We start from the raw sequence: 8191 nt of genomic DNA, 5'->3' as shown, positions 1-8191 counted from the left end.
GAGCTCGAGAGGTTGTGGGCGGGGGGATAGAGCTCGCAAGGTTGTGGGCGGAGCCGCGGCCGGGGCCGGGGCGGGGCTGAGGCTGTGCCAGACTCTCACCGTGACCTGCACTGCCCTGCTGCGTAGGGAGAATGGGTGTCTGTTCTGGTGAGAGCACCATCATATATAATTTTCTCCTTAGAGGAAGGTAGCAAGTTGCAGCCCCAAGAAAATATTCTGCCGGCATTTATGAAGCTTCCACAGCAAAGAAAACAGTAGCTATGATTTTCGTGTGTGTAATCCTTTATACCAAGCTTTATGCTAGGTGTTAGGGATACAAATAACTATAGTTATTACTAACCTGTTTTACAGATGCAGGAACGAAGGCTCAGAAAGGTTAGATCTTATCTAGGTCATGCAACTAGTAGTAACAGTCCATCAAGTTCTGTCTTCCACCTAAATATCTCTTGAGCTCAGCCTTCCTTTTCCTTCTCCCTGTGCCCCAGTACAGCAAATCCCATATCTATCTGCCCAAGTCTGCTATAGCCTCACATCTGGTCTCCAGGGATCTATTTCTGTCCCCCTTCAATCTGTTTTCTTCTAGGTAAAGATTTACCATTGAAATTACCAAGGTTTCCATTATTTTTTCACTGTACATATATGTTATCAATTTTTTGAATGTGGTTGATGTTTAGTAAAAACGTTTTAAAGGATTTACTCCTATATTGCCAATAGCAAGTCCAGTGCATTGCACATAGTATGCAGTCAAAATGTATTTGTTGAATAAATGAATAGTGGGGCCAGTACTCCAAAGCCCTGCATGATAAGGGAATACAGGGATTTATAAAATGTCATTGTTGGCCTCCTGATCTTAATGTCTATTTAGGGTAAAGGCAGATTAAAAAATTTGTTCAAGACTTCTCTTATGGTCCAGTGGCTAAGACTCCGCATTCCCAGTGCTGGGGGCCTGGGTTCCATCCCTGGTCAGGAAACTAGATCCCACATGCTACAGCTAAGGGTTTGTGCGCCACAACTAAGACCTGGTGCAGCCAAATAAATAAATATCTTTTAAAAGAAAGCAATATTTGTTTAGCAAATTTTTTGTGTGTTTCTATTCTATGTCCTGGCACTATGTGCCCAGCACTATGTCAGATACTGTGGATCAGAAATGAACAAAACAGTTTCTGCCCTCGTGAGATTGAGAGTCAATCTAATCTGAAAAGCCAGGGAAGAACTCACTTAGCCTTACGCTAAAACCCAAAAAGAGGATGGGAATTGGGAGATAAAAATAAATTTCACAGAAGAAAAGGTAGGATAAGTGGTCAGCATGGACATATCTGTATTCTCCCACTTTGGGGATCTAACCCTGAGGCAGGGGATTAGAAATATCCAGCTAAGTGTGAAGGAATCTTGAAGCCCACTGTCTCTGGCCCAGCTTGGAAGGCTGCCCAATTCTGGCAGAAGTCTCACATTGATCAGGGCTTAGGAAAAGACAGCGGCATTAGGGAGAACAAAGAATCTGAAATGGTGCTGCTGCATGCCCACAATTTGCAGATGGTGTGCCGGAAACCCAGACTTCTCTTATGCTTTCTGCCAGGCAAGAAGAAAGTAGCATGAGAACCATGCAGGTAATGGCTGGAGAATGTGGCTAAGACCCCAAGGATGGGCAAAGCTGAAAACCCCAACAAGAGCTGAAGTGCTCCCAGTCAGCTGATGAGAGGAGCAGGGATGGGAAGGTGAGACATCAGAGTCTCAAGGTACTAAAGTAACAGATTATGAGTTGACAGTCAACAACCTCAGCAGCTGATACCGGGCCCTGGTGACCAGGTATGACTAGGGACATGGCTGGGAAGGCCAGTGAGGACCTAGGCTATAGCTCACAGCTCTGCACACAGACCTAAGACTCCTCTGGCCATTGCCTCAAAGCTTCTCTTTGGTCCCACAGGCCATCTTGGAATGTCAAGAGTGAGAAGGGGAAAGTTCTGATAGGACTGTAACTTTAAATTGACTCTTCACCCAAAATGAGATGGTTTAAGACCATACAACTTTGGCAAGCTTTTTTTTGTTTGTTTTACCAGAGTACTTTTTTTAGATTGAATGAAAGAGTCTTTAAATTCTATAGTGCTTTGCAATTTTCACAAGTTTCACATGCATAATTTCATGTGATTCCATAATAATCTGTTCTTCTCTCTATGCCTGTATTCCCGCTCTTCATTCCCTCTCCCCATTGGTAACCACTAGTTTGTTCTCTATGTATGTGAGTCTGCTTCTTTCTTGTTTCATTCACTAGTTTGCTGTATTTTTTAGATTCCACATATAAGTGATACCGTACAGTACTTGCCTTTCTCTGACATTTCACTTAGCATAAGGCCCTCCAAGTCTGTCCATGTTGCTGCAAATGGCAAAATTTCATTCTTTTTTTAGGCCGAGTGGTATGGCAAGCCTAAATTTAGCCCAGTCCCCAACAGGAATGAGAGCCCATGAGAAAGCTGGCATCGCTTGAAGAGAAATAACAACTTCTGATTTTTATACATAATCACCCAGTGTATACAATTCAGTAACAGGAATAAGCTCTAGGAAGTAAATGGGCAGGGTGCTAAGAGAGCACAGCACAGGGGAACCAAATTTAATATGGAGGTAGAAAAGGCTTCCCTGAAAAAACATTAAGTAAAACCTGGAAGCAATAGGAGCTGTCAGATCATGATAAAACCTAAGACAAAGTGAGAGAAATCCAGGATAACTTCAGTGAGAGCAGAGTGCCTGGGTCTGGGGCTGAGAGTCAGACAAGAATAAGACTGTGCAGGTAGGTGGTGTTAATCTTTACCTAAAAGCAACAGGAAGTCATCAGAGGGTTTTAAGCAGAAGAGTAATGTACTTAATTTGACCTTTTAAAGTAATGTAGCTTTTTTTCATGGCGCCTCGGAGGCTGTCAGCTGCTTCAGAATGAAGCTGAACATCTCTTTCCCAGCCACTGGCTGCCAGAAGCTCATTGAAGTGGACGATGAACGAAAACTTCGTACCTTCTACGAGAAGCGTATGGCCACAGAAGTTGCTGCTGACGCTCTGGGTGAAGAATGGAAGGGTCGTGTGGTCCGAATCAGTGGCAGGAACGATAAGCAGGGTTTCCCCATGAAGCAGGGTGTCTTGACCCATGGCCGAGTTCGCCTGCTACTGAGTAAGGGGCATTCCTGTTACAGACCAAGGAGGACTGGAGAGCGAAAGCGCAAATCTGTACGGGGTTGCATTGTGGATGCCAATCTGAGTGTTCTCAATTTGGTCATCGTGAAAAAAGGGGAGAAGGATATTCCTGGACTCACTGATACTACAGTGCCTCATCGCCTGGGTCCCAAAAGGGCTAGCAGAATCCGCAAACTTTCCAATCTCTCTAAAGAAGATGATGTCCGCCAATATGTTGTGCGAAACTCCCTAAACAAAGACGGTAAGAAACCTAGGACTAAAGCACCCAAGATTCAGCGTCTCATGACTCCATGAGTTCTGCAACACAAACGCCGGCGTATTGCTCTGAAGAAACAGCGTACTAAGAAAAATAAAGAAGAGGCTGCAGAATATGCTAAACTTTTGGCCAAGAGAATGAAGGAGGCTAAAGAAAAACGGCAGGAACAGATTGCCAAGAGACGGAGGCTGTCCTCTCTGAGAGCTTCTACTTCCAAGTCTGAGTCCAGTCAAAAATGAGATGTTCTAAGAGTAACAAACAAATAAGATCAGACATCAAATAAATAAATAAATAATGTATTTGACCTAGCAAATGGGTGGGGAATGACTAGAGGGATGTGTGAACAGAGAAGGAGCCACACAGTTGGAAAGCAATTTGATCATCTAGGTGAAAAATGAGGGTAGCTTAACCTGGGTGGTGGACATGGAAGAAAACAGAAAGATTGTAGAATGGCGGAGAAAGTACTGACAGACTTGGTAATGAACTGGGAGAAGACCGGGGAAGAGAGAAAGGGATTAGCCCCTGCTAAACCAAATGGCACCCGAGAAAAAGTTGCCCCAGGCTTCAAGCAGGCTTGCCCTGCACAGGGGCCCGAAGCTGGAGGATGGATTTCAGGCCCCTCCTTGTCCAGGCCTCCTACGCAGTGTTAACCTGCACTGGAGCCTGGAAGGAGATTAGGAGATAAAGGACTGAAAGGGACTGGTTTCTGGAGCTGGCAGATGGTGGAGGGTGGTGCCATTTGCTAAAGGGACAACAGATTTTCTGTGTTGGCAGCAGTGGTGAGTAAATCAAAAATTCTTGGGAGAGGGCTCCCCTGGTGGTCCAGTGGTTAAGAATACGCCTTCCAAAGCAGGGGACGCAGGTTAGGGTTAGACCCTTAGTTGGGGAACTAAGATCCTACATGCTGTGGGACATCTAAGCCTAAATGCCACAACTACTGAGCCCATGCCACAACTAGAGAAGCCCTTGTGCAGCAAAGAAGACCCAGTGCAGTAAAAAAAAAAAAAAATTTATTATTCTTGGACTATTTTAAGTTTGAGACATCCGCCTAAAGACACTAAACAGGTCTGTGCACAAATTCTGGGGCTCAGAGAATTGGTGGGTGATGCCGTCAACATATCCTTATCAACAGGTGGCTCTGAGGGCTGGTGAGATTGCAGAAGCGATAGCACAGTTTAGAGGGGTTGCATGGTCACAGCCAGCAATGTCACACTTGGCTTTAAACAAGCCACCATTTCAAATGTTGAGAAATATCACATCTTAACCTGGATTTCGCCTTCTATGAAAAAGGCCACCCACAATGCTATAATTAGATATTAGCTAACACTGTGAACCAAGGAGTGTTCCAAGCACTTCACAAATTTAATCTAAGTAACAACTTGATTATTATTGTATGTACTTCAAGGAAGAGAAAACTGAAGCACAAAGAGGTTGAGTAACTTAGCAGACAGCTAAAAAGTGGCAGAGATACGTTGCAGACCCAGGCAGTCTGGCACCAGGGTCTGAGAGCTTAGATACCTTGGGTACGAGGAAGTTACAACCCCATTAGAAAAGGCCTATTGCCTGCGGGGCATGGTCCGCCCAAACCCCATCCCAATCTGAGCATCAGTTGCCACTTATTGTTTTATTAACACTGCTATTTTCTGATATTGGAGTATTATTTCTCTATACCAAGTAGAACATTAAAAATACTAAGGTCATCTAAATTCTATGGGTAAGCATTTTAAGATTATTTTATTTGTGAAATTTCTGTTTAATGTTATCTGATCAAATAAAATTGATAAAAGCAGGCTAGTATTTGGATGAAATATGTATGAGAAACTCATAACTATGTTTCCATGCTTCTTATACAATCATACTTCTGAGGGAATCTATCATCCCAAGTATATGAGATGAAAACGACACAGAGTCGAGGCAACAAAATGTTAAATAACTTTTAAATTTCTTTTTTTAAATATTGATTTTAATATTTATTATTTATTTATTTATTTGGCTCCACCAGGTCTTATTTGTAGCATGCAGAATCTAATTCCCAGACTAGGGATCGAACCCTAGCCCCCTGCATTGGGAGCATGGAATCTTAGCCACTGGACCACCAGGGAAGTTCCTAACTTTTCAATTTCAATTTTATCTAGGTAAGGTTGATATGAGACTGAGGTGGGAGAGACTTTGACAATATGCTTAAACTTAGTTTCAAGTCTTGGGGTAAAATAGAGTTTAAGTCAGTTTGGGGTCTTACAGTCTCTTAACTGGGAGAGGCAGGTGGGATGATTTAGGTGACTCACTAGTCTCTTAGTAAGAGTGTGAGCAGAGGGAGGAGGGGCTGGGTGTTAAATGTACAATGTTAATGAAAGGAAAAACAATAATTATTAAAGTTTGTCAAGAAGGTTCTAGGAATGATGGCACTGACCCAGGAGAAGGAGCTGGCATTTGGGAAGGGGGCTCACTCTGGGAGCAGCAGCCAACAGCTTCTTGCAGGGCTCTGGTGGAGGGGCAGTCAGGGTAGAGGGCAGGAGTAGGCAGACTGAAAACAGCAACCAGAGAACCAAGGAAAGCCTCAGAAGGGTGATGAGCCCCAGGCTCTGTCTGAGTGGGAGGGGAATCTGACTCAGATGGAAAATTATTGCTAAGCTCTGCCCCAGAGATCCCCACACCCGAGGTGTCTTGCCCTCCTCCCTAAGAAGACTAACCACCCTTCCTAAGATGAACAGGAGTGGGACTTCTGGAGCCCTTATGGTAGTGAGGTAACCAGATTGCAGACAGCAATTAGACTTTTAAAATGAGAACCTCACATGTACAGCCCCAAGCAAACTGTTAAAGTAGTCAGTGCCTGGGAATTACACACTCAAGTAGTTAAAAATAAATGATTGCCCCCAACCAAGTCCAAACAAGAAACCAAATGTTAAGTTGACATATTTGGAGTTTACAAAACTATATCCCACCCTTGTAGATCTTACCAAACTCTATCCTAACCCACAAAGAAACCATGCATTGGGCTTCTCATCTGTGGATTGGGAAGTCACTGTACATATGAATTTGGAGAGTGGAGGAAATGATGCAAGACATTTTCATTCATGCCCCCCAAAAGGGGGTTATTTATCCTAAAGGAAACTTCTTATGGCCGGAATCGGTTGAGTTCTCTGTATTTGTTTCATACAAAAATAAAGTCTCTAGATGAGGAGAACTTGGAGCTCTCATAATGTTGCTGATGTAGAAAGATGCAGGTGCTTTGGCAGACAGCTTGGCAGTTTCTCAAAATATTAAACACAGAGTTATCATGTGTCCCTGCAGTTACACGCCTAGGCAAATCCCAGGAGAAATGAAAGCATATGTCCACACAGAATTTGTACAGAAATGTTCACAGCATAAGTATGTATCTCAATAAAGTTGTTAAAAAAAAGATCATCTGTCCATAGGCTACAAATATCTGAAAATTAATTGTAAAGTTAAGGTAATATACAATTTCAGCTGTAATATGATTTGATTGTGGTGGAATCTAGACAATGTAAAAAGGGAAATGTATAAGAACAGTTCTCCTTTAACTTCTGGGTCAGTTTTAAAGACTGAAAACTTCTGATTTTAATTTGGTTATATTTCCTTATGTCGTTCATCAGCTATAGGTATCTAGTTAACATAATACTGTGATATTTTCATTTATTATTTAGATTTCCCTGGTGGCTCAGACGGTTAAGCGTCTGCCTATAATATGGGAGACCCGGGTTCAATCCCTGGGTGAGGAAGATCCTCTGGAGAAGGAAATGGCAACCCACTGTTTTTACATTGGTTTTCCACACTATAGCTCTCTGTTATTAAAGATATATAATAATGTGAGTGCTGAATTTATTTGTTGACAGAATTCTTTATATCCTTTAGTTTTCTCAATAATATTTACTTGTATTATCCTCTGTTAGCTTTTTTTTTTTCAGTATTTGTTTACTTTATTTGGCAGCACTGGGTCTTAGTTGTGGCACACAGGATCTTTAGTTGAGGCATGAAAATGCTTAGTTGTAGCATGTCAAACCAGAGATCAAATTGCCAACATCCTCTGGATCATTGAAAAAGCAAGAGAGTTCCAGGAAAACATCTATTTCTGCCTTATTGACTATGCCAAAGCCTTTGACTGTGTGGATCACAATAAACTGTGGAAAATTCTGAAAGAGATGGGAATACCAGATCACCTGACCTGCCTCTTGAGAAATTTGTATGCAGGTCAGGAAGCAACAGTTAGAACTGGACATAGAACAACAGACTGGTTCCAAATAGGAAAAGGAGTACGTCAAGGCTGTATATTGTCACCCTGCTTATTTAACTTATATGCAGAGTACATGATGAGAAACACTGGGCTGGAAGAAGCACAAGCTGGAATCAAGATTGCTGGGAGAAATATCAATAACCTCAGATATGCAGATGACACCACCCTTATGGCAGAAAGTGAAGAGGAACTAAAGAGCCTCTTGATGAAAGTGAAAGAGGAGAGTGAAAAAGTTGGCTTAAAGCTCAACATTCAGAAAACTAAGATCATGGCATCTGGTCCCATCACTTCATGGGAAATAGATGGGGAAACAGTGGAAACAGTGTCAGACTTTATTTTCTTGGGCTCCAAAATCACTGCAGATGGTGACTGCAGCCATGAAATTAAAAGATGCTTATGCCTTGGAAGGAAAGTTATGACCAACCTAGATAGCATATTCAAAAGCAGAGATATTACTTTGCCAACAAAGGTCCATCTAGTCAAGGCTATGGTTTTTCCAGTAGTCA

General features: G+C 42.5%; 1 pseudogene; it reads left to right on the top strand.

Annotated features, from left to right (window-relative positions):
• The first annotated feature begins 2908 nt into the window (after positions 1-2908).
• On the top strand, positions 2909-3698 carry LOC105000007 (annotated as a pseudogene).
• The last annotated feature ends 4493 nt before the right edge of the window (positions 3699-8191 follow it).

Source organism: Bison bison, unplaced genomic scaffold (assembly GCF_000754665.1).
Source record: "Bison bison bison isolate TAMUID 2011002044 unplaced genomic scaffold, Bison_UMD1.0 scf7180017864367, whole genome shotgun sequence".
NCBI classification, from domain to species: Eukaryota; Metazoa; Chordata; class Mammalia; order Artiodactyla; family Bovidae; genus Bison; species Bison bison.
This window is presented reverse-complemented; position numbering and strand designations above follow the sequence as displayed.